Source organism: Pristiophorus japonicus, chromosome 4 (assembly GCF_044704955.1).
Source record: "Pristiophorus japonicus isolate sPriJap1 chromosome 4, sPriJap1.hap1, whole genome shotgun sequence".
Lineage (NCBI taxonomy): Eukaryota > Metazoa > Chordata > Chondrichthyes > Pristiophoridae > Pristiophorus > Pristiophorus japonicus.
In genome coordinates, this window is record NC_091980.1 from 278,266,626 (window position 1) to 278,292,904 (window position 26,279).

Below are 26,279 nucleotides of genomic sequence, written 5' to 3' on the forward strand. Positions count from 1 at the left end.
GAAACATGGCAGTGAATTTGCTCACAGCAAGGTCCCACAAACAGCAATGAAATAATGACCTGATAATCTGTTTTGGTGATGTTGGTTGAGGGATAAGTATTGGCCAAGACACCGGGGAGAACTCCCCTGCTTTTCTTCAAATAGTGCCATGGGATCTTTTACGTCCACCTGAGAGGGCAGATGGGACCTTGGTTTAAATTCTCATCCAAGAAACGACACTTCTGACAGTGCAGCACTCCTCTCAGTATTACACTGAAGTGTCAGCCTAGATCATGGGCTCAAGTCTTTCGAGTGGGATTTGAATCCATAACATTTTGATTCAGATGCGAGAGAAGTTGCTAGCTCATGATTTGCTGCTAAAATAATGATTAAAGAAAGCATAAAAATATCTGCAATGCTCAAGCATCCATTTAGACTTAGCTTATCATAGTTAATCTACAATAATAAGCACCTATGATAGATTCTTCACAATCTATCTTGCATGAAATATTTGGGCAGCATGCTAAATAATTTATATTTATACAAAGTTCAGACCCAAGTCCAGGGTTGTTTGAGTGATAGGGATTGATATCCGATTACTGCTAGGCATGAATGATCCTTCAACTGGTAGGCAGTCTATTGAAAATAAATAGGGGTGAGCAGGAATCACAAACGCATTGCTCTGTGCAAACTGTGCCATCCAGTAACTTTTTCTCTGTATATTTGTGATTTTTTTTCAGCCCCCTCATCAAAAAAAAGAGATAGATAAAGATGGTTCTGGAGCTTTTAAAAGATGAAATCGAGTTTACAACTAAAAACAGGCAACAAATATGGGCGTAGCTCGTACACAGATAAGACATCTAAATGGGATTCTGGTAGCTGTTGTCTTTTGACTGAATAGAAAAATCACTTGCAGATTCAATCATTCTAAGTACGATAGTTTGCATAATTTATTTCCTCTGATTATCTTAATCATCTCTAGTTATAATGAATTTTAGCATCTGTTGAGAGGTTTGTTCTCATCTTTGACTTACAAAATCCATCACAAAGTCATGGGCCTGCTGTTTTTTTTCATTTTGCATAAGTTATGTAACATCATGAACCTAAATCTATGGATTTATAATATCCAGGATTTGGAACACTTCTAAATCTTTTAAGATTCATACTTTTTAGAGGCTCAACATGTCTTCATAACTCCTGTGAGAAAACATATTCAAGAATATAGACAACAACCAATCCAGTTACTGTGAATGTCTGGTGTGAAAGGAATCTCAAAACTGATGAAGCAATTCTGATATTTGTGCCAATCATGCAATAAACCTGCTTGTTCCATAAACCAATCACTGCTGGGTAGGATTTTTGTGCTGAATCCTTTGACTTCTCAGATTTATCAAATGAAGTCGATGTGGGAGGGGAGGAAATGAGTTGCTCGGAATGTGTGACTTAAATAGCACAAACACGTTTATATCTCAAGAACATCATAATTCATGATCCTATGTGCAAGCAAGAGGGGAAAATGTTAAGAACCGGACCGAAGTGCAAGATTCTGTGCAATTAATTATTCTGGAAGTATCTAATCCATCATATTCCTTCTCAGATTCCCTTTGGAAATCTTCAGAAGTTCTAAATCAGAGTAAAGTGTGAACTCTAATGACACTTGTAAAAAACTATCTTCACACGGTATAAATTATGGCCTCGAATTTCTTCAGGATTGCTCTCACTCCGCCGTTATATCTTTACGGTGGAAACTCCATTTCCGTCTCATTCCTGGCAAAGGTAGGGCAGCGGAGAGCGGGAGAAGTCCTTGGAATCTCCGGAGGTAGAATAAAAGCTGATCTTCTTCGCTGCCTCTACTATCCCCCGGCTTTTAAAATGCAAACTTGGTGTCATCTGATTATCACTACTTGATTCATCAGGGCAGGCTTTCCAAATGCACACTCCCAGCACGTATTCTCACCTGCTGGCTGCACATATTAGCAAACTGTGCCCACAATAATCAAATGGAGAGAAAATCATGCGGCCACAATTTCCCAAGATTTTCATTACCTTCTTCTTCTTAGGCAGTCCCCTGCAATCGAGAATGACTTGATTCCACACTAAAATGAGTTCTAAGGTGACTGATGAGACCAATGCGGGATCTACAATCTCTGTCACAGGTGGGGCAGGTGGTGGTTGAAGGGATGGGTGGATGGGGTGCTTGGCTTGTCTTCCGCTCCTTCCGCTGTTTGTGCTTGGCTTCCGCGTTCTCCCGACGAAGAGACTCGAGGTGTGCGGCAACTTCCCGGACGCTTCTCATCCACTTTGTGTGGTCTTGGGCCAGGGATTCCCAAGAGTCAGTGGGGATGTTACATTTTTTCAAAGAGGCCTTGAAGCGTTTTCTCTGCCCACCTGGGACTCGCTTGCCATGACAGAGCTTGGAGTAGAGTGCTTCTTTTGAGAGGTTAGCATCAGGCATGTGGACAATGTGGCCTGGCCATCGGAGCTGATCGAGCGTGGTCCATGCTTTGATGCTGGGGATGTTGGCCTGGGAGAGAACACTGACGTTGGTGTGCCTATCCTGCCAATGGAGTTGCAGGATTTTGCAGAGGCAGTGTTGGTGGTACTTCTCCAGTGCTTTGAGGTGCCTGCTATACATAGTCTATGTCTCTGAAGCATATAGGAGGGCAGGTATCACTACTGCTCTGTAGACCATGGGCTTGGTGACAGGTTTGAGATTCTGGTCTTCGAATACTCTTTACCTCAGGCGACCGAAGGCTGCACTGGCACAGTGAAGGCGGTGTTGGACGTCGTCATCGACGTGTACCCTTGCTGATAGTAGGTTCCCAAGGTATGGAAAGTGCTTTACATTGTCCAATGTCTCCTCATGGATCTTGATAATCGGGGGTAGTGCTGTGTGGCGGGGGCAGGTTGGTGGAGAACCTTTGTCTTTTGGATGTTTAATGTAAGGCCCAGACTCTCATATGTTGCGGTGAAAGTGTCCAACGATGGTTTGGAGTTCGGCCTCCGAGTGTGCACAAACACAAGCGTCATCTGCATACTGTAGTTCAATGGCAGAGGTTGGAACAACCTTAGATCTGGACTGGAGGCGACAGAGGTTAAACAGTTTCCCGTTTGTCCTGTAGATTAGCTTCACTCCAGCGTGGAGCTTGTTAAAGAAAGCAAAGTTAGCAAAGAAAGCAAATGGCATGTTGGCCTTCATAGCGAGCGGATTTGAGTATAGAAGCAGGGAGGTTTTGTTGCAGTTGTACAGGGCCTTGGTGAGATTACACCTTGAGTATTGTGTGCAGCTTTGGTCTCCTAATCTGAGAAAGGACATTCTTGCTATTGAGGGAGTGCAGCGAAGGTTCACCAGACTGATTCCTGGGATGGCAGGACTGACATATGAAGAAAGACTGGATCAACTAGGCTTATATTCACTGGAATTTAGAAGCATGAGAGGGGATCTCATAGAAACTTATAAAATTCTGATGGGATTGGACAGGTTAGATGCAGGAAGAACGTTCCCGATGTTGGGGAAGTCCAGAACCAGGGGTCACAATCTAAGGATAAGGCATAAGCCATTTAGGACCGAGATGAGGAGAAACTTGTTCACGAGGAGAATTGTGAACCTGTGGAATTCTCTACCACAGAAAGTTGTTGAGTCCAGTTCATTGGATATATTCAAAAAGGAGTTAGCTGTGGCCCTTACGGCTAAAGGGATCAGGGGTATGGAGAGAAGGCAGGAGTGGGGTACTAAAGTTGCATGATCAGCCATGATCATATTGAATGGCCTGCTCCTGCACCTATTTTCTATGTTTCTATGTTTGTTAAAGGTGAGATGAAGCATTGCAGTGAGGAAGATTGAGAAGAGCATTGGTGTGATGACACAACCTTGCTTGACCCCAGTCTGAACTTGTATTGGTTCTGTGGTGGATCCGTTGGTAAGGATCACAGCTTGTATGTCATTGTGAAGCAGGCGGAGGATGGTGACACATTTTTGAGGATAGTCGAATTTGAGAAGGACACTCCATAATCCCTCACGGTTGACAAGTCGAAGGCCTTTGTGGGATCAAAGAAGGCCATGTACAGAGGTTGATGCTGCTCCCTACATTTTTCTTGGATTTGTCGCGTGGTGAAGATCATGTCCGTTGTGCCCCTTTGTGGGCGGAATCCACATTGAGACGCTGGGAGGAGCTCTTCAGCCACTGGGAGGAGACGATTGAGGAGGATTCTTGCGCTAATTTTCCGTGTGGCAGACAGCAGAGAAACTCCTCTGTAATTACTGCAATCGGACTTGTCACCTTTCTTGAAGATGTTCATGAATACGGCATCTCTTAGATCCCCTGGTATGCTCCCCTCCTTCCAAATAAGAGATGAGGTCATGGATTCGTGCCAAGAATACTTCATCATTCTTTAGTACTTCGGTGGGGATTCCATCTGCTTCTGAGACCTTGTTATTTTTCAGTTGTCGGATGGCCTTTTCAACCTCATGCCAGGATGGGATTGTGCCGAGGTGGTGGCGAGTAGCATGATGTGGGATGGAGTCAAGGACACTCATGCACAGATTCTTGATTAAGGAGGTCTTTTGAAGTGCTCCTTCTAGCAGGCACTGACTGCCTCTCTGTCCTTGATGAGCACCTCTCCGCTCTTAGCTCTCAGTGGGATAGGGCCTTGAGTACTTAGGCTATAGGTGGTCTTGACTGTGCTGAAAAATCCACGCACGTTGTGATTGTTGGCTAGTTGCTGGATCTCCCGCACTTTTCCCACCCACCATCTGTTCTTTAGGTCACGAGTTTTTTGTTGGATCTCAGCCTTCAGTTGTCTGTAAATTTGTTTTCTTTCTCTCGAGTTGTGTTGTTGGTTCCAATTCAGAAATGCCTTGCATTTGCAGTTTATAAGCTCCTGGATCCCCAAGTTGTTCTTGTCGAACCAGTCTTGATGTTTTCTGGTATAGTGACCAAGTGTCTCTTCACAGGTGCTAATTATGGTGGACTTGAGGGCAGAACAGGCACTGTGGACAATCTGCGGCTCCGGTTCATGAGGAGTCATCAGGTGGGCTGTGAAGTGTTAACTGCATAGGGCTTTGTTTGCACTGATTTCAATAGTAGGAAGTCTATCACTTCTGTCCTCAGATCCAAAAGAATGGATGAATAGAAACATGCAGTCTACACTCATTCAAATAACAGGCCTGGTAGGAAGTAGACAGTGGCACTTTTATTTTTTCTACGAGTACAATTATAATTTCTATAGGTTTTATGCTTGCTTCTAAGAATCATTACATTACTTTTACCACTAACAATTTTATTTTTCAACACAACAGCTTTTTACATCAATTTGTGTACTTTACATCAAAAGAAATGCTTTGATATAATCACAAATAAAAAGGCCTGAATAATAAAAGAAAAACAATTATTGATGATTCTGTTAAGTGACTTTGTACTATCAAAATGTACAGAAAGATATTACTTTGCTTTAGGTGTAGGGGGTCTCTGGCAGACTACAAAACGGCATATGACCATCTCCAACAACAGTATTATTGTGCTCCTAACATAGATGAGACTGCACACAGGGAGGTTAAAGTAACAGTGACAGTCTTTAATAAGACACTCCAGAGTGAGGAACAGGCCTTCGGGGCCAGCTTATATACAGTGCTCCCAAGGGATGCTGGGACTTCAGGGGATGAGCTCCCTGGTGGCGGAACATGGGATTGCATGCTTTACAGATACACAACATCACCCCCCCCCGCTCAAAGTCAAAGTAAAAACTATTTACAAGGTGAGGCGGTCGGGAGCCTTTCCTTCCCTGGTAGAGACCGTCTCGGTACAGATGTCTGTTCTGGTGTGTTGGCTGTGCCCTCACTGGGCTGGTGTGTTGTTGGCCCTGCATGGCTGCTAGGTGAACCTGGCCTAGCTGGGCTGTTGGGCGTGCTGGGTTCGATTTCCTGGTCCGGCGTGGTGTCGTTGATCCTTTGGGTGTGTGTTGTGGGCTCGAAAAAGATGGTGTCTGCTGTGGGTTGTTCAGGGCAGTCTGTGAACCGCAGTCTCGTTTGGTCCAGGTGCTTTCAGCAAATTTGTCCATTATCTAGTTTGACGACAAACACTCTATTACCTTCTTTAGCTATCACCGTGCCCGCGATCCACTTGGGACCATGTCCATAGTTTAGCACATACACAGGGTCATTCAGATCAATTTCCCGTGACACAGTGGCGCGACCATCGTTTACATTTTGTTGCTGCTGCCTGCTCTCTACCTGATCATGCAGGTTGGGGTGAACCAGCGAGAGTCTGATTTTAAGTGTCCTTTTCATGAGTAGCTCAGCCGGGGGCACCCCTGTGAGAGAGTGGGGTCTCGTGCGGTAGCTGAGCAGTACTTGGGACAGGCGGGCTTGGAGTGAGCCTTCTGTGACTCGTTTGAGGCTCTGTTTGATTGTTTGTACTGCCCGCTCTGCCTGCCCATTGGAGGCTGGTTTAAATGGGGCCGAGGTGACATGTTTGATCCCATTGCGGGTCATGAATTCTTTAAATTCGGCCCGTTGTCACTGACCAGTATGTCAGGCAGGCCGTGGGTGGCAAACATGGCCCTCAGGTGCGGTGGCGGTGCTTCCCAACATTATTTCACATTCAATCCATTTTGAAAAAGCATCCACCACCACCAGGAACATTTTACCGAGAAACGGGCCTGCATAGTCGACATGGATCCTCGACCATGGTCTGGAGGGCCAGGACTACAAACTTAGTGGTGCCTCTCTGGGCGCGTTGCTCAACTGAGCACACACGCTGCATTGATGTACACAGGACTCTTAAGTCAGAATCAATACCTGGCCACCACACGTGGGGTCTGGCTATCACTTTCACCATTACTATACCCAGGTGTGTGCTGTGGAGATCCGAGATGAACGTCTCCCTGCTCTTTTTTGGTAGCACTATGCGGTTACCCCACAGCAGGCAGTCTGCCTGAATGAACAGCTCGTCCTTTCGCCACTGGAACGGCTTGATTTGATCTTGCATTTCAACGGGGATGATGGCCCAGCTCCCATGCAGTACACGGTTTTTTACTCGGGACAGCAGAGGATCTTGGCTGGTCCAAGTCCTAATCTGGCGGGCCGTGACAGGTGATTTATCATTTTCAAACACTTCCATGACCATCAACAAGTCTGCGGGCTGCGCCACCATCAACAAGTTTGCAGGCTGCACCATTTCTACCCCTGTGGTGGGCAACGGTAGCCGACTGAGAGCATCCGCACAGTTCTCGGTGCCTGGCCTGTGGTGGATGGTATAGTTATACGCTGATAGCGCGAGTGCCCACCTTTGTATGCGGGCTGAGGCATGAGTATTTAGCCCCTTGTTTTCAGCAAACTGGGATGTGAGGGGCTTGTGATCGGTTTCCAGCTCAAATTTGAGGCCAAACAGGTACTGATGCATTTTGTTTGTCCCGAATACTGACGCTAATGCCTCTTTCTCAATCATGCTGTAGGCCCTCTCGGCCTTAGACAAGCTCCTGGAAGCATAGGCGACAGGTTGCAACTTTCCCGCAACGTTAGCTTGTTGTATTACACACCCGACTCCGTACGACGACGTGTCACATGCTAGCACAAGTCTTTTACACGGGTTATACAATACAAGCAGCTTGTTGGAGCATAAAATGTTTCTGGCTTTCTCAAAAGCAATTACTTGTTTTTTTACCCATACCGAGTTCTCACCTTTGCGCAATAACACATGTAGGGGCTCTAAAAGGATGCTTAACCCCGGTAGGAAGTTTCCAAAATAGTTGAGGAGTCCCAGGAACGACCGCAGCTCCGTGACATTCTGTGGCCTGGGCACGTTCCTGATAGCCTCTGTCTTGGCGTCTGTGGGCCGAATGCCATCCGCCGCGATCTTTTTCCCCAAAAACTCCACTTCTGTTGCCATGAAGACGCATTTTGACCTCTTCAGCCGCAGCCCTGCGCGATCCAGTCGCGATCCAGTCCTCCAGGTTTTGTAGATGCTCGGCAGTGTCCCAACCCGTGGCCAATATGTCATCCTGAAAGACCACCGTGTCTGGTTCTGACTTGAGTAGGCTCTCCATGTTTCTCTGGAAGATCGCTGCAGCCGACCGAATTCGAAACGGGCAACTGTTGTACATGAACAGTCCCTTGTGCGTGTTGATGCAGGTGAGGCCCTTCGAAGACTCCTCCAGCTTCTGCGTCATGTAGGGCGAAGACAGGTCTAGCTTGGTGAATGTCTTGACTCCTGCCAGTGTCGCAAATAGGTCGTCTGCCTTAGGTAGCGGGAATTGGTCCTGTCACGAGAAACAATTAATAGTTACTTTATAATCGCCGCAAATCCTAACCGTGCCATCACTTTTGAGTACTGGAACAATCGGGCTGGCCCACTCGCTGAATTCCACTGGGGAGATGATGCCCTCACATTGCAGCCCGTCGGGCTTGATTTCCACGCTCTCCCTCATCATGTGAGTTACCGCACGTGCCTTGTGGTGAATGGGTCGTGCCTCTGGGACCAAGTGGATCCGCACCTTCGCCCCGGAAAAGTTTCCAATGCCTGGCTCAAAAAGGGAAGGAAATTTGTTAAGAACCTGGGTACATGAGGCCTCATCGACATGTGATAGCGCTCGGATGTCATCCCAGTTCCAGTGGATTTTGCCCAGCCAGCTCCTTCCAAGCACTGTGGGGCCATCGCCTTGGACAATCCAGAGTGGCAGTTCATGCACCGTGCCCTCATAGGTGACCTTGACCATGGTGCTGCCCAGGACAGTGATAAGCTCTTTGGTGTACATTCTCAGTTTCGTGTGGATGGGGCTCAGGGCTGGTCTGAATGCCTTGTTGCACCACAGTCTCTCAAACATCTTTTTACTCATGATGGATTGAGTCCAGTTCCATGGCTACGGGTAATCCATTTAATTTTACATTTAGCATTATAGGTGGACAGTTCGTCAAAAATGTGTGCACCCCATGTACTTCAGCATCTGCCTCCTCTCTCTGAGACTCGAAATTGCTTTGATCCACCATGGACTGATCTTCCTCTGCCATGTGGTGGTTAGCAGGTTTTGCGGAGCTTGCAGCTCATTTGCAAGCTCATTGGAGGTGCCCCATTGTTCAACAGCTCTTGCAAATATACCCTTTGAAGCGGCATGAATAGGCTGAATGGAAGCCTCCACAACGCCAACAAGGTGTGAATTGCCTTGCATTCATCCTTCATTGGGGATCCTGTGTCGTCTGGGTCACCTGAGGCCTGCTGGCAGTTGCAGACTCGTGGTTTCTGCCCTGTACATTTCTGCTCGCAAACTGAGTTCCAGTTAATTTATGAACATTGCTAGCACTTGTGTGCTGAGAGATTTGTTTGATGTTATCACTCGTGGACATAAACGCATGTGCTATCGCAATGGCCTTACTGAGGGTCGGTGTCTCTACAGTCAAAAGTTTTCGTAGGATGGTCTCGTGGCCAATGCCCAGTACAACAAAGTCCCTGAGCATTTGCTCCAGGTAGTCATCAAACTCACATTGTCCTGCAAGTTGCCTTAGCTCGGCGACGTAGCTTACCACTTCCTGACCTTCAGGTCGCTGGCACGTGTAGAACCGATACCTCGGCATCAGCACGCTCTCCCTCGGGTTAAGATGCTCCTGAGCCAGTGTACACAGCTCCTCATACGACTTATCTATGGGTTTCACTGGAGCCAGAAGATTCTTCATGAGGCTGTAGATCGGTGCCCCACAGACGGTGAGGAGGACCGCTCTCCTTTTTGCAGCACTTCCTTCTCCGTCCAGCTCGTTGGCTACAAAGTACTGGTCTAGCCGTTCGACATAGGCTTCCCAGTCCTCACCCTCCGAGAACTTCTCCAGGATGCCCACAGTTTGCTGCATCTTTGCGTTGGATTCGTATTCTCGTCGCCAGTTACTGTGTTCCTAACACAGATGAGGCTGCACACAGGGAGGTTAAAGTAACAGTGACCTCAGTCTTTAATAAGACACTCCATAGTGAGGAGCAAGCCTTCGGGGCCGGCTTATATACAGTGTTACTAAGGGATGCTGGAATCCCTTGGTACTTCAGGGGATGAGCTCCCTGGTGGCAGAACATGGGAGTGTATGCTTTACAGATTGACCACAAGTATAATCTCCCAACCTCGCTTGACATTCAATGGCTGCATCCCCCACCATCAACATCCCAGTGGTCAAAATTGACCAGAAAGTTAACTAGACCAGCCACATAAATATATGGCCACATGAGCAGATCAGAGACTGGGTATTCTGCAGTGAGTGTCTCACCTCCTGACTCCCCAAAGCGTTCACACCATCTACAAAGCACAAGTCAAGAGTGTGATGTAATACACTCCACTTGCCTGGATGAGTGCAGCTCCAACGACACTCAAGAAGCTCGACACCATCCAGGACAAAGCTGTTCATTTGATTGGCACCCCATTCACTATCTTAAATATTCACTCCCTGCACCACAGCACTGTGGCCGCAGTGTGCACCATTTACAAAATGCATTGCAGCAACTCACCAAAGCTTCTTCGGCAGCACCTCCCAAACTCGTGACTTTTACCACCTAGAAGGACAAGGGCAGCAGCCACATGGGCACACCATCTGTTATTGTCAAATAAAGTAATGTAACTGCGTACTGTAGACATGAGTAAGTGTGACCTTAGTTCCTTTATTCTAACTCCAGTCTGCTGGTACAGCATGGCAGGCCTGCTTATATACAGTGCTCCCAAGGGATGCTGGGATCCCTTGGGACTCCAACAGGTGCACCCTCTGGTGGCGGTATAATATTGGTTACATAGGGTTGCATACATAACATCACTCCCTCCCAAAGACAATAGTACACTTATTTACAGGGTGAGACTATCTGAGGCCTTTTGCTCCCTAGTCGATCGTCTCAGTATAAATGCAGGTGTAGGTGAGTTGGTTGGTTCTTCGCTGGGCTGCTGTGCAGCTGGCCTTGCTGGGCTGCTGGGGATGGTGAGTTCAGCTTCGTGGTCAACCGTGATGTCGGTTGCCACTTGTGTGTGTATCGGAGGGTCGGAGGGTGTGCATTGAAGTTGGTGGTGGCCTCTTCGGGTTGTTCTTGGCTGTCTATGAATCGCAGTTTGATTTGGTCCAAATGCTTTCTGCAAGTTAGACCATTTGCGAGTTTGACCTGAATCACCCTACTCCCTTCCTTGGCTATGACAGTGTCAGCAAGCAATTTGGGACCATATCCATAGTTGAGTACAAATACAGGGTTATTGACTTCAATATTGCGTGACAAATTTACGCGATCATGGTACACACTTTGTTGATGCCGCCTGTCCTCCATGTGATCATGGAGATCAGGATGGACAAAAGAGAGCCTTGTTTTGAGCGCCCTTTTCATGAGCAGCTCGGCTGCGGGAACCCCGGTGAGCGAGTGAGGTCTGGTGTGGTAGCTGAGCAGTACTTGGGACAGGCGGGTCTGCACGTTTCAAGCTTTGCTTGATGGTTTGGATTGCCAGTTCTGCCTGGCTGTTGGATGCGGGCTTGAACGGGGCAGGTGTGACGTGCTTGATCCCATTGCGGGTCATGAATTCCTTGAATTCAGCACTGGTGAAGCACGGCCCATTGTCACTGATAAAGACATCAGGCAGGCCGTGCGTGGCAAACATGGCTCGTAGGCTTTCGATGGTGGCGGTGGACGTGCTTACAGACATTATTACACACTCAATCCATTTCGAATAAGCATCCACAATAACCAAAAACATTTTGCCAAGAGACGGGCCAGCAAAGTCAACGTGGATCCTAGACCACAGTTTGGAGGGCCATGACCACAAACATAGCGGTACCTCCCTGGGTGCATGCTCAGTTGAGAGCAAATGTTGCATTGGCGCACGCAAGACTCCAATCTGATTCGATGCCGGACCACCACACGTGGGATCTGGCTATAGCTTTCATGTGTAGATCATGTATGAACGTTTCCCTGCCTTTCTTAGGCCATAGGTTGTTGCCCCGCAGACGGTGAGGAGCATCGCCCTTCGTTTGGCAGCGTTCGCGCTCCCTTCCAGCTCGTTAGCCACAAAGTATTGGTCGATTCGTTCCACAAAGGCCTCCCAATCATCCCCTTCTGAGAATTTCTCCAGGATGCCAACAGTTCTCTGCATTTTTGCGTGGTGGTTCATTATCTCGTCGCCAGTTGTTATGTCTCAAATAAAGTAATGTAACTGAGTACTGTAGACGTAAGTGTGACCTTAGTTCCTTTATTCTAACTCCAGAGTGTTGGTACAGCATGGGAGGCCTGCTTAGATACAGTGCTCCCAAGAGATGTTGGGATCCCTTGGGACTCCAACAGGTATGCCCTCTGGTGGCGGTATAATACTGGTTACATAGGGTTGCATACATAACACCATTACCTGCAAGTTCCCTACCAAGTCACACACCATCCTGACTTGGAAATATATCACCGTTCCTTTATCGTCGCTGGGTCAAAATCCTGGAACTCCCTCCCTAGCAGCACTGTGGGAGCACCTTCACCACATGGACTGCAGCGGTTCAAGGGGGCGGTTCACCATCACCTTCTCAAGGGCAATTAGGGATGGGTAATAAATGCTGGCCTTGCCAGTGATGTCCACATCCTGTGAATGAATTTTTTAAAAGTCATCCCTTCAGGGTTCAAAGGAGTGCAAAACTTACTCTAAATACAGGAAAGAGTGGAGTTGCATGTCCATGCTTGGTGTGGATGGTGGGGGAACATTGTACGGCAGCTTTTGTGCATTCCTGAGTGGTGCATTGCTGATACATTCTAATAGAATCAAAGAATTATAGAACTTCACATCGGAGAAGGAGCCCATGGCACTTGCGCTGGCTCTCTGAAACAGCTATCAGTTTGGTCCCATTTCTTTGTCCTTTTCCCATATTCTTTTACCATTTTGCGTTTCCAATAATGATCCACTTTCCTTTTAAAAGCTGCCATGGATTCTGCTTGCTCCACGGTTTCAGGTGGACTTAACAGATTTAAGAATATTTGGCATGTGCCCTTGGATACCTGCAAGGTGAGGAGGTATGAATGGTGCAGTGCTAGGCTGCTGCACTGTGTGGGTAGGGGCTTCTCTGCAGTTGGTCGGCCCTGTTTAGAAGAGGATGAGCGTTCCACCAGCATGAGGCCCATGCAGATACTGGCAGCAACAAATGGATAGTACCAGAAACCCAACGTTTCCAAGCCCTGCCTAGTTTTCATTGGCCAAGCCATTTGTATCCAATGTTATCCCCCCTCAGTTACGCTAAAGAAATTCGGGGCCAACTTTATCAAAACCCTTTATAATTTTTAATACTTATAGCAAAACAGTTTGTGAGAATAGCTCCAGTTTTTCTAGTCTCTGCTCAGAACTAAATCCTCTCATTCCTGGTATTAACCTAGTAAATCACTTCTGTCCCTTCTCAATGGCATAGAAATGCTTCCTAAAGTAGGGCACCTAAAAATAAATACAATGGGTGAAGATTTTTGAGTCACCGTACCATCCATACGTAGCAGATGGTTAATTAGAAAATCAGGGATACATTGCCCGTGATTTTATATCCTTGATTTTAAAAGACATCAAATCACTGACAATGCTCGTGCAATTTTCTGATCAGCCACAGACTGCGTGGCAGGACCTGCCCATGGCTAGGGAACCTGGCCTAATGTCCAGCTCTTCTGTCGCGCTCCTACTGGACTTAGAGCAGGACCGCACTGGAAAGGACCACCAATTTTCGACCACTTTATAACGGTTAATAAGAGCACAAATTGCCGTGTGGAAAACACAGAGGCTTTATCTTCTAAGCTAATGGTGTGATTTTCCACAAGCACTACTGTGTGATCCCTGACACTCAGTAGCAATGTGACCCTGGTGACTAGAGATCTATGAAAACAATACACTTGCCAAAAAATAGCTTGCTGAAAGAAGAGTTTCAGCAAAAGTGAACAATGAGCTAAACTTATGCCTCAGGAATCTGCAGGATGGATGAAGATGACAGGAATTGTGCTTTACAGAATTATTGATTTATGTCCTGACTTAATGCAGATTCCATATAGCTACATACTGTTTTGAAAAGAGTAAAAATGAATAATAATTTTTTTCTTTTAAATCCCTGACAGGTGCTCAGGGTCTCAAGACAAAGTGCCACAGACATTTTTATTGTGGCGACATGGGAAATGCAATAGCTCCGGGCTTCAGTGAGATGGGTTTCACAGTAACACAAGTATTGGAAGTGACAGTGCACGGTTACTCATGAATTGTACTCCAGAAGTGAAGCCTGTCAGCTGCCATCAGAACAAAATGATTGCCATTTGCTATCTCCTGATGGACAGTGGTCCCAAGTGATCAATGTTGTCATTGATTTTACAGTGAGCGATTCTGATGCTTTACACATATGACTGACAAGCATTCAAATGGGAGTCAAACAAAGACGACTGCCTTCACTCAAACCTACAATGCCTGTGGCTGCAGGGTGAGTTAAGGTGGTCAGTCATGTATATAAATGTATTGTAAGTCACCCTTTGAGCTCAAGAGAAAGAAAGCCAAGTGCAATTTGTATTTTTTGCAATGGTTTATTAAACAAGAAGAAAATGTATTTGTCACAAAACAGAAATCTCCCAGCTGTGGGCACTTCATTTCAACTATACATATTCACCTCCGCCTCCCACAGATCGCAGTCTTTTGTTGGTCCTGTACTTGCTCTTTGAACCTTCTGTGTTCGTCTTTTGCTCTTTCACTGCCTCCACGCTGAAATATCGTTCTTACTTTGTGAGGGATGGAGAAGAAAGGAAAAAGCAGAAGAAAAAAAAGGAATTGTGGAGCAATTACATAGCCATTATTGGAGTTCTGAAAATCTGAATGAAATTAAGCTGGTGGGCAGGAGTGGGGGATTGGGGGGGGTGGAGGGGGATGGAGCCATGTTGTGGTGGTGTTAGAGATCAAGAGCAAGATTTAGTAAAGGAGTCCATCTTGTATGAAAATAATTAATTTATATTATGTTTAATTTTATATTAAGCTCGATAGTTAAAAGTCTAGCACTGAAAGACTTATGTAGCTGACACTATGGTTAATAGTGTCTGTACAGAGGCCAGAAAAAGGCCTGCTTCTGGGTTAGGTCACAACGTGCTTGCATTTAGAGATTAAGATATCAGTAACTCACCATAACAATACATTTTGGGCTGGATTTTCAGTCTTCTGCCGCCCATGCTAGCTCCCCGGAGGGGCAGCAATGGTGGTGGTAAGCACTACTGGGCTGGCGGGCAGCTTCCAGCGCCCCACCGGGGTTTTCGGGGCCGGTTTCGACGGGAGCGCAGAGCAATTCCGCCCGGAAGAGGTGTAACGCCCTTGGTTGCAACATCGGATCGATTTTTGGTTACCATCCTATCCGTAGCGCTCCGTAGAGCGCCCAGCTGGAACTGTGTGTGAAAGCGGGCGGTCCGAGCTGTAGTAGCCGCAGTGAGGTAAGTGATGTCAACCTCAGGTAAGTGTGATTGTGTTTTATTTCTTATTTTTTGCAATTCATGTTGTGGTGGAGTGTTATTTATTGGGAATGTTTTTAGTGGGTTTTTTCAGGTTTATTCCACCCCTCCGGCTTCTCTTAGAGTGCTCCGAGACCGGCTATTTAGCTCGGGATTTTCATGTGCTCAGCTGGCCTAGCACCCTAAGAGAGGTGTGCTACGCCTCCCATAGCGCTCCACCCCACACTCAGGGCACAGCTGATGAATTTTGCTGACTGAGGCGCAAACTGCTCCCGGGCGCAAACTTTACCGTCCCGCCGCCATTACCGCCCCGAAATGAGCAGAACCGAAAATCCAGCCCCAAGTGCCTTGTAGATCCACATGTTTTCTGTTCCCCTACAGAAACACGAACTTCAGATTAGAGAGGTAACTGTTCAGGTAGCATGGAACATCTTGATAGACACTGATGTGGACTGGTACAAAAGGTGTGTAAAGGGTTATGCAAAGCAGATGCCTATGGAATAGTGCAGCTAGATGATGAGAGATCGTAGCCGTAAGTTAGAAGAAGGAACAGAAAGAGGAGAGACTGAGAGAGGGAGGCGCGAAGGTAGTGCCCAACCAGCTGTGATATGTGTTTTTCTACAGCAAAACATCTATTGTAGTCTTGAATAAAAAGAAAAAGTGCTGGACCAGTTCTGATGAAAGGTCGGCCCCGATATTAATGTAAAGGCAGGTTCCAAGCGGGGACAGGGGGCGGGAAGTGGAGGAATGCGCTCTGTAAGATATAACCTGCAATGGCTATATGTATACGGCTCTCATCAATCTGAAATGCTGTCCTGGATATTAATAGGGGCAGGTTACGTAGGCGGGGGAGAGATGTTCTGGACGAGAAACCTGGAAGTCCTGGTTTCCCCACATGCTGTATCGTCTTTAGTCCATGACAGGTTCCCCTGCTGGGAAGTCAGCAAGATTGAACGGCTTGGCTTTCAGCTGGGCAGGGAAAACTTCGGAGCAGACCACAGGAGCAGGTAGTCCGAGCCACGACCCCGGGGGGGACGGGTCCGATCCCGGAGGGGATCCCATCCCTGACCCCGTGGTGGGGGGACCGATCCCCGACCCCAGGGTCTTTGTACGGGAGGGGGTTATGATGGGAGGGGAGCTTGGAGGTCCGGTGGGTAGCACTGCTGCATCTCCTGGCCCACAAGCATTGCTGTAAAGGCAAATACCGTCTCCCCAAAGATGTCCTCGCCTTACTTCAGCTGCCGAGCTTCCCGAGGCCGGGGAAACTTGGCCGGCCAATGGAAAACCTGCAGGTTAAATCTGAGGCTAATAATTTAATTGCCAGTCCATTCCTGGGAGCAGGTTGGCTGCCCGCCCCTTGTCCCGCCTCTGTTAACGCTGAAAGTGGGAGGGTTGGAGGCGGGTTAGGATTTTTAAAATTTGAACATCGGTCCCGACACCAACCCACCCCTTTTTGGGTGTTAAAATTCACAGTGTTAACTCTGTTTCTCACTCCACTGCTGCTGCCTGACCTGCTGAGAGTTTTGCAGAATTTTCTGTTTTTATTTTAGATTTTGAGCATCCGCAGCATTTTGCTTTTGTTTTTGTCATCTCAGTGTTGGTTGTACACATGTGGTCATTTAATTTTTAATAAATGCGCAAAGGGTTTGACTCCACATCGCAAACTCATCCTTGGAATATAAGAAATAGAAGCTGGAGTGGGCCATTTGGTCCTTCGAGCCTGTTTCGCCATTCAATAAGATCATGACTGATCTTCTACCCCAATTCCACATTCCCACACTATCCCTATATTCCTTAATTCCCTTCGTTCCCCAAAATTTATTGACCTCTGTCTTGAATATACTCAACGATCCACAGCTCTCTGGAGTACAGAATTCCAAAGATTCACGACTCTTTGAGTGAAAGAAATTTCTCCTCATCTCAGTCCTAAATGGCCGACCCTTTATTTTGAGACTGTGACCTTATGTTTTTACCCCGTGTTCTAGATTCTCCAGCCAGGGGAAACATCTTCTCAGCATTAACCCTGTCAAGCCCCTTAAGAATTTTATATGTTTCAATTAGATCACCTCTCATTCTTATAAACTCGAGGGAATATAGGCCTGGTCTACTCAATCTCTCCTCATAGGGCAATCCCCTCATCCCAGGAACCAGTCTAGTGAACCTTCGTACTGGTCGATTATTTTTTCTCGAGACATTTTAATAAAAAATGAGCAGCTAAAATTTGTGGGGCTCGATTTTTACTTTCTGCTTTCAGCAATCACTTTGGAGCAACTTTAGTGCATTTACATAGGGCTTTTAATGTATTGAAAATGTCCCAAGGTGCTTCACGAGGGAAATCAGCTATTTAGCAGGAACCTGGGAGAGCGATCAAGGGAAGCGATTGAAGATATGGTCAGAGTTAGGTTTTGAGGGGGCTTCTGAAGATAGGAAGACATGTAGGCATAGAGGGGAGAGATTCTGAAAGATAATTCCAGACTGCAGGGGCATAATGACAGAAGGCCCTGCAAATCGTGGTAGAGCTGATCAGCTTGGATGGACAGCAAAGAAGAATAGAGCATATGAGTTGGGACATACGCATGAATAAGGTTACAGATGTAGAGTAGAGTAAGCTATGCAGGGAATTGTAAATAAGGATAAGTGGTATTTATTATGGGAAAGGATATAAATGAAGTAGTTCTAGAAGAGCTGGAGTTTAGAAGACTCAGGGAGGGCATTGGAGATGTCAAGCCTGAAAGTCATGAGGGCTTTCCTGATGGCGTCAGCTGCACTGGAAGTGAGGTACGGATGGAACAAGCAATATTATGGATTGGAAATAGGCAGTTTTGAAGATTGATTAAAAATAGTGCTTGAATCTCAGCTCATGGTCAAGCTGGAGTCTGAGCTTGTTCATCGTTGGATTTAGCATGAGTGAGCAGCCGGGAAGGAGAAATTAGGAAGCATTTGGAAATCAAGCACAGCCAGCACAGATTTGTTAAAGGCAAGTCGTATTTGACAAACTTACTAGAAGTTTTTGAAGAAATGGACAGACAAAGAGATTTTGTTTTTTAAGATTTGTTCATGGGGCAAAACCAACTCTGCAAAGCAGCTTTTGTTGCTCATCCCTAGTTGCTCTGCGATCGCGGTGGTGGGTCTTTTATATAAACCACTACAGTCATTGTGATCAAGGTGTAAAACAGGATTAATGAGACAGCACCTTTTTAATTTGCATATTTTAAAAATGTTATTTCAGATTTCTAGCATTCATAGTTTATCTTTTTAATGGTTGGAATGATGTCTAACCCTGTGAAATCAGAAATCAGTTCACAACTCTCAGGATTAATTTAACATCACTTTCTAACATTCGGCAGAGAAAATTACTGATGTAGAATTTGTGCGCTGTGTACACATATATATATCACAATTGGTTCAATGTCCCACTTGTATTATTAGCTCACAAAAAATGCTTCTCAAATGCATAGCCCAAAGTATACAGCTAATTATTTAACTCCATTACTCGAGACTGTGTCATTTCGTTTAAAAAAAAATGTAAGCATCTGTGTTACTGAGGTGGTGTGTCCTATTTATCTGGGTGTCAGTTTGCATTGAATGTGTTACAAGGTGACAAACAGACCTTGGCAGCCTTATTAAATTGCAAACAACTAAAATTTTTGGCATTTCATGGTCTATAGATTACTTTTTGTTCTGCAACGTATTACCTGTAATTGATGGTTTATAGCTTTACTTTCCAATTTAGGTCCAAGTGAGTTTGTCCTCAATTGAATTAGCATAATTATCATGATATATCCTGTATAAAGTTTCCAATTTAAGAAAATCAATTATGTGAAAACTTTAAATCCCAAATGGCATAATAACAGAACACTGAAAGCAATTGGAACTCCCAGGGGTTAGAAAATGGCACAAAATACAAATTAATTTATAAGCTTTTACACTTTATTCGATTCAGATGGTTTCACATTCAAGTATACTTTGTTTTACCGATTGTCATTAAGTTTGGGGAAACAAGTTTGTTTATTCCCTTTAAACAAAGTGGAAGGGATGCATGTGAGTGTCAACTTGACGTTATATGAGTCCAGGGCTTTGGTCACATGGGGTTGATCTTACACTGATTTTGACTCGTTTAGTGATGTAAGCCCCACGCGATTAAGACATTTCTGGCATTTTGGAAGAATCTTTCGGTGTGGTGACCACCTTTACAATGACTCCAAGAGCATGTGGGGCATGGGGGAGGGTGGGGGGTGGGGGGCACCATCAGGCTGGGGGGAGGGCGGGAGAGGCCTGATGATGGAGAAAAATTGGGTGGGACCTGGGAAACTGCATGGAACTCAGAAAAATCAGATGGAACCTGGAAATACTGGCCTCTACCCAAAGGAGTTTGGATGCAGGGGCAGCCCAAAGTCCTTCCGTCGCATATAAGGCCCATGATGTAGCAAGGAGCCATAGCCAGAGGGAGAGCTTCCCACACCAGGCCAAAATTTTAACAGAAAAGTGTGTGAGTGAGAGGTTAGATGCGTTAAACGTGCCAAAATCGACAGTGCGCCGAGAAGCCGGCTTCAACCCGTCGTCTTCCGCTTTAAACTTGAATGTGTTCGGCTGCGAGCAAGGTACCCCTCTGGAGAGGCGGGTTTTTTTACCTGGGGTTTCAAATTTTACTACGTGTGCACGGGGTTCCCGGGGTTCCTGGACCGCAACAGTGAACGCAAAGCGAGAGTGCAGCGGCTGTTGAGGGGACTAAACAACTGACTGGCAAAAAGTCCGATCAATACTGAGGCCTCTCACCTGCTCCCTTGACTAAAGCGAAGGCTTTTGATCACACCACTTGTTCTGGCAGTTTGTTTTCAGTATTTTCCGGATGATTTCTACAACTTTGGAGGTCACTCTCAGTACGTTGGCGGTCACTCTCAGTACACTGGAGGATTGTGCGTCTGATCTCCACTTTACATCTGTCATCTATCAGATCAGCATGAGTGCCGCTTATGCTGTTTCACCTTGTACCTCCGATTCGGACCAAGATGAGCCCCTTGCAGCAACAGCACCAGCAGCACCAGCAGCAGCAGCATTCTCCTCACAGACCTGCCACTCCATCTGAGAAAGGGATGAGAGCAGGGGTGCAGGCGATAGCTTCAACACAAGGTATACAGGCAGAGGATCAGCTTCCTGGTCATGACTAAACACCAGTGCCTCAGGAGGCTTAGGCTATCACGTCAGGTCGTGGCAGACATTTGTAGCCTGCTGGAAGAAGACCTGTTGCTGAGTGGACCTGGTGGACACACCTTAGCAGTGACTGTCAAAGTCACCATCGCCCTCAACTTCTCCGTCTCAGGCTCCTTCCAGGGATCTGCAGGAGATATTTGCAGCATTTCGCAGTCGGCCGGCAAAAATGCATCAAGCCATGTTTGCCAGGACAGGCATTTTTGTACATGTTGCCATCAATGATCAGGCACTTGGGTTTGTGGCTTTGGCTGGCATCCCGCAGGTGGAGGGCATCATCAACTGCACATGTGTGCCCGTCAAGGCACCCCACCCCCAGACCAGCCAGCGGGGGTTCGTGAACCGTAAGGGCTTCCACTCCATCAATGTGCAACTCGTCTGCAACCACAAAAAGATCATCATGCGTGAGTGCGCCAGATTCCCAGGGAGCTGTCATGATTCATTTGTCCTGCGCCAGTCCACTCTCCCTCAGCTCATCACACCTCCGACCAGACTTACTGGCTGGCTGCTTGGAGACAAGGACGATCCACTGAAGACGTGGCTAATGACACCCTTGAGGAGGCCAAGCAATGAGGACAAAATGCGCTACAATGAAAGCCAAATGAGGACAAGATATGTAATAGAGCAAGTAATCGGGATACTGAAGATGTGCTTCAGATGCCTGGACAGACCTGGAGGAGCCCTTCAATACGCACCAGCCAGGGTCTCCAGAATCATCGTCGTATGGCGCGTGTTGCACAACATAGTGCTGTTGCGAGGATTGGAGCTGCCAGGAAGAGCAATCACAAAGCAGTCCTACAATGACCAAACCATTTCTTTCACAGACACCCATTGCTAGCAGTCAAGTCATGTCTTACCATTCATTAATAGTGACAAGGCTACTTCCCAGGTAGCAGGCAACATTGGGCAAGATGGGAAAGTTGTGCAAAGAAATAATTTGATGTGCCTCTAAATTTTAACATAACCTTCAAGGTGCAACATTGCCTAACACACCCTTGTGCACCCAGAAATCTTTCATCTTCCTCTTTCTAGCACTTCTATGTCCTGCAACCCCTGTGGCTTCAGCAGAGGGTGAGACAGGATGTGCAGAGCTCTGCCCTGACTACTGAGATGCTCTTGGCCAATGCCCTCTGGGTTTTAGAGCCCATGAGGGCCCCACCAAAGACTGTTCCTCCTGCACCTGTGCAGGGGCATACTCAGCCATCAGTAGACGAGGCACCATATGGGACACTGACTGGGGGTGGGGGGTGGCAGCAAAGGGTGAGAAGTGGAAGCGCTTTGAGGAGAGCCCCCTCTTCTATGTCCCCTTTCGCCATCATCCCTCTTATGGCCCACCCACACCTCCCTGCTTGCAGTGAGCTGGTGAGCACTTTATTGCACATCAGTGGGGCGATAAATAGCCAAGTCTAGATTTTTATCCATCCTTGTTAAGATGGCATTCAGAGTGTGCAACCTCTTGGTGAGGGCCAGCATGCACTCATTTGAATGCTGCATTTGATGCTCCATGCAGGTGGCTACCCTTCCCCATGGAAGAACACATAATAGCCATGCCAAAGCAAAATACTGCAGGTGCTGGAATCTGGACTATAAACAGAAAATGCTGGAATTGTCAGCAGGTCAGGCAGCATCTGTGGAGAGGAAGCAGAGTTAACGTTTTGGGTCGATGACACTTTGTCAGAACACATAATAGCCATCTCCGGCAGCATCACGCCAGTCATGCTTGCGATGGACTCCTCCATTCTCTCTGCAAGCAAACACATTGCGGCTGGCAATCCTGCCAGAGCCCCTCACGTTTTTTGCTGCTCCTCCAGAATCATCCTCTTTGTTATCGGCCCCCGAGGTTCAGCATCTGCATCCAGCTGAGCAGAGCTTGGAGATCCTGTGCCCTCTGACGAGGACTCTCCACTGCTGTCCCTCTCTGCACCATCTGCTCTTGGTCACATATGATCTCTGAGACACCAGGTGAAATACTACTAACTGACTTAATGCTCCCACCGACTTGTGTGTACGTGCGCTGGTGCTTGGTGTGCATGCGTCCTGTGACAGTGCGCCCTCAGAGTTAGTGACCTGTGCTGAGGAGTCTCCTTCCTCTTCTGGCTGGACTGGCTGTGGGACACTTTGGTGGGCCTGTGGGAGAGTAAAGACATGAATTAGAACTGTCATGGTAAGAATGTTTTAAATGAACATTATGCACATGATCATATTTCTGAACACATAATGGCATGATGCTGTCGGGGATGGATATTAACTGTTCAGAAATATCAAGTCAACATGAGTGACTCAAACCACTGCTCTCATCACATCCTGAGATCCACACTCAACGCTATGCGCCTCCACATGCACACTCTCGACCTCGCTCTTCAGCAGCACCGACTCACTCTATCTGAAAGCTGCCCTGGTTCGCAGTTCCATTTATCCTTCGCCTCATCCGGCGCTTTAACAAAAAACTTTTTTTCTTCCTTTCAGGTGTCAAGGATCGCAAGCTTCAACAACCCTTGGACACCAAAACCCCTCCGGAACCACCTTCCCCTTCACTTTCCACAGAACCCATCCCTTCTTCCAACTTCATCCTCTGCCATGTTTTCACGATCCCCTCTGACCTTCCCCTCTCTGACCCCGAACGACCAGTCCTCAGCAAAGGCCTGAGCTTCATCCCACACCTCAATGAATTTCGAGTTCAGCATGACGTTGAGCTCTTTTTCCGTTGCCTTCATTTCTGTGCCCACTTCTTTGGCCAGCAGTCTTCCTCCCCGCAAAGCTGACCCTTTCTTCTGCTTTCAGAATTTTCGTTCTATCTGGTCCCCTCCCTCTGGCCTCTTACACTCTCTAGATCATTTCATTTCAACCTGCCAGTGTGACATCGGCCATCTCAGTTTCTCTGCTCCCCTCACTCACTACAACCTACCTCCCTCTGAACTTGCAGCACTCCGCTCGCTCAGATCCAACCCCAACTTTGTCATTAAACGTGCTGACAAGGGTGGTACTGTTGTTCCCAGCACCCCCATTCCTTCCCACGGCACCTTCCCATGCAAGCACAGAAATTGCAACACCTGCCCTTTTACCTCCTCCCTTCCCACTATCCAGGGCCCCAAACATTCCTTCAAGGTGAAACAGATAATTACTTGTAATTGTTTCAATTTAGTATACTGTATTCGCTACACACGATGTGGTCTCCTCTACATTGGGGAGACCAAATGCAGATTGGGCGACCGCTTTGTGGAACACCTTCATTCAGCACGTATGTGGTCGCTTCCGGTCACCTGTTACTTTAATTCTCTGCTCCACTCCCACTCTGATATCTCCATCCTCGGCCTCCTACTCTGTTCCAATGAAGCTCAACGCAAGCTCGAGGAACAGCACCTCATCTTTTGTTTAGGCACTTTACAGCCTTCTAGACTCAACATCGAGTTCAACAATTTCAGACCATACCCTCTGCCCCTAGTTTTTCACATGGCAACTGTTGATGATTCTGCCATTCCCATTTACACCTCTTCTAGATTCATCTTTTGTTTCTTTACTTATCCCATTAACATATCATTTTGCTTTGTACTATCATACCTTTTGTCATTTACTCAGTCCTGCCTTTCACCCTATCACAGGCCTTCCCTTTTGTTCTTTCCTCCCCTCCCCCTTTCCCTGCCCCTGTACTTGCTTAAAATCTGTTACATCTCTAACTTACTCCAGTTCTGACGAAAGGTCATCAGCCCGAAACGTTAACTTTGTTTCTCTCTCCACAGATGCTGCCTGACCTGCTGAGTTTTTCGAGCATTTTCTGTTTTTATTACAACATGTTGCATACCCTGGGGACGAAATTCAGATACAGCAGAAAGCTGCCACACCTATGAGGTTTCTGACTGGTAATTACCACTGGAACTCCTGGTACCGTAAGTAAATCCATTTTCAGGACTTTAAGTTGAGTATTGCTGGTGTAGAGTTAGGCTAATTGCCCGGTGACTGGCCAGCAATTGCCCATGTAAGTCTTACAGTTGATGCAATCTAAGACTTAAATGAAACATTTACAAATCCAAACTTATGCACATACACTTTATTAAATGAGTTTATGCAAATATTGGCCTGGATAACAGTCTTAATTAATGGTGTTTAAAATTAACAAAAATTATATTTTTATTGAGGTTGGTGCAATGAAGGAATCTTGAATAAAATTGCAATTCTCTACATTGCATAATTATTAGAGTTGGGATTTCCACTGCATTTCATTAGGGGATTCTCTTCATAAATGATTGAAATGGAATTCTCCTTTGTGATTGGAGGATCGGGCCCACAAGATCCCAGATGCGCTTCCACATCGCCTGCGTCTCAGGGGTCCATGGCCCAATTCGCTGTCCTTCGTCTCAAGGCCTAAGATTGCAACTCTTCGCAGTCTGGGCGCCAGCGGGTAATTTTGTAATTGTTTCGCGGGTCGGAGGCATACTCTGGAGGGACGTCTCCAACTACAATTTCTAGGCCATTGTCTTTTTTACATCAACCATCTTACAAAGGGACCAGTGACCTAGAGAGCTACACTTGTTGAGGGAATCGTGCAGTACGGTCACTAAGCAGCCATCGGGAATGGCGACGTTCGCCCTCACCCCTCCAACATTCGCCCTCATCCCTCCAACGTATACCCTCACCCCTCCAACGTACACCCTCACCCCTCCAACGTACACCCTCACCCCTCCAACGTACACCCTCACCCCTCCAACGTACACTCTCACCCCTCCAATGTACACCCTCCCCCCTCTAAAGTTTGCCCTCACCTCTCCAACGTACACTCTCACCCTCTAAAGCTCACCCTCACCCCCCAATGTACACCCTCATCCCCCAATGTACACCCTCATCCCTCCAACGTACACCCGAGGTGCACCCAGAATGGCACAAGTGACTGCCGAAAATATTCAAAAGAGCTGCCCCGCCCTTTAAACACAGCAGCACAGTAGGCCCGAGGACTTTCAGGACAATATGCTTAAGGTAGAAGAGGTAGAGAGCTTTCAAACCAATAGCCATTTTAAACAATGCAATGTCGATAATTACTGATGCAGTGGGCAATTTATTTTCCTACAAACTCTTAGATGTTGCTGCGAATTTAAAATGTGGCAAATAATTTGAGGACTGTTTTTATCTACCTTTTTAAAAGATTGTCTATGAATAAAAATCTGTAAGGCATTGGGTGATATTGGTAGGTTGCATGCAGGGAAGGTACAGAAAGGTGCTAATTTAGTGTGTTTGTGTGCGTATTCTACCTGCTACAGAATCTGTCCCATGATCTCTTGTTGAGTGCTTTGTCCTTCATGCTTACCTGGATATCTGATGGATGTGCACTGTCGGTACTAACACAGGAGGTTTAATCTTTAGCATAATTTGTCTACATTTTCTATCATCAGTCATCATTTTACTTTTGTCACATAGGGGTTGATAGCACAACCTATGGGTATTAAGGCGCTTCAGAGAGTTATGCTTCAGTAAGTGCATTTACTAACTCCCTAAACAGCAATGCTTTAACTTTCAACAACGATCATTTCCTCTTGCTGTCCAGCTCAGTCGGACTGACATTATATGGTTCAATTATTCAAACCGACTCCCTCAACAAACAAGAATGAAATACTTTATGTGTGGTGTTGGCATGACCATCAGCACAACAACCTAGACGGCCAAAAGCTCTGCCACTACTGGTGGGGG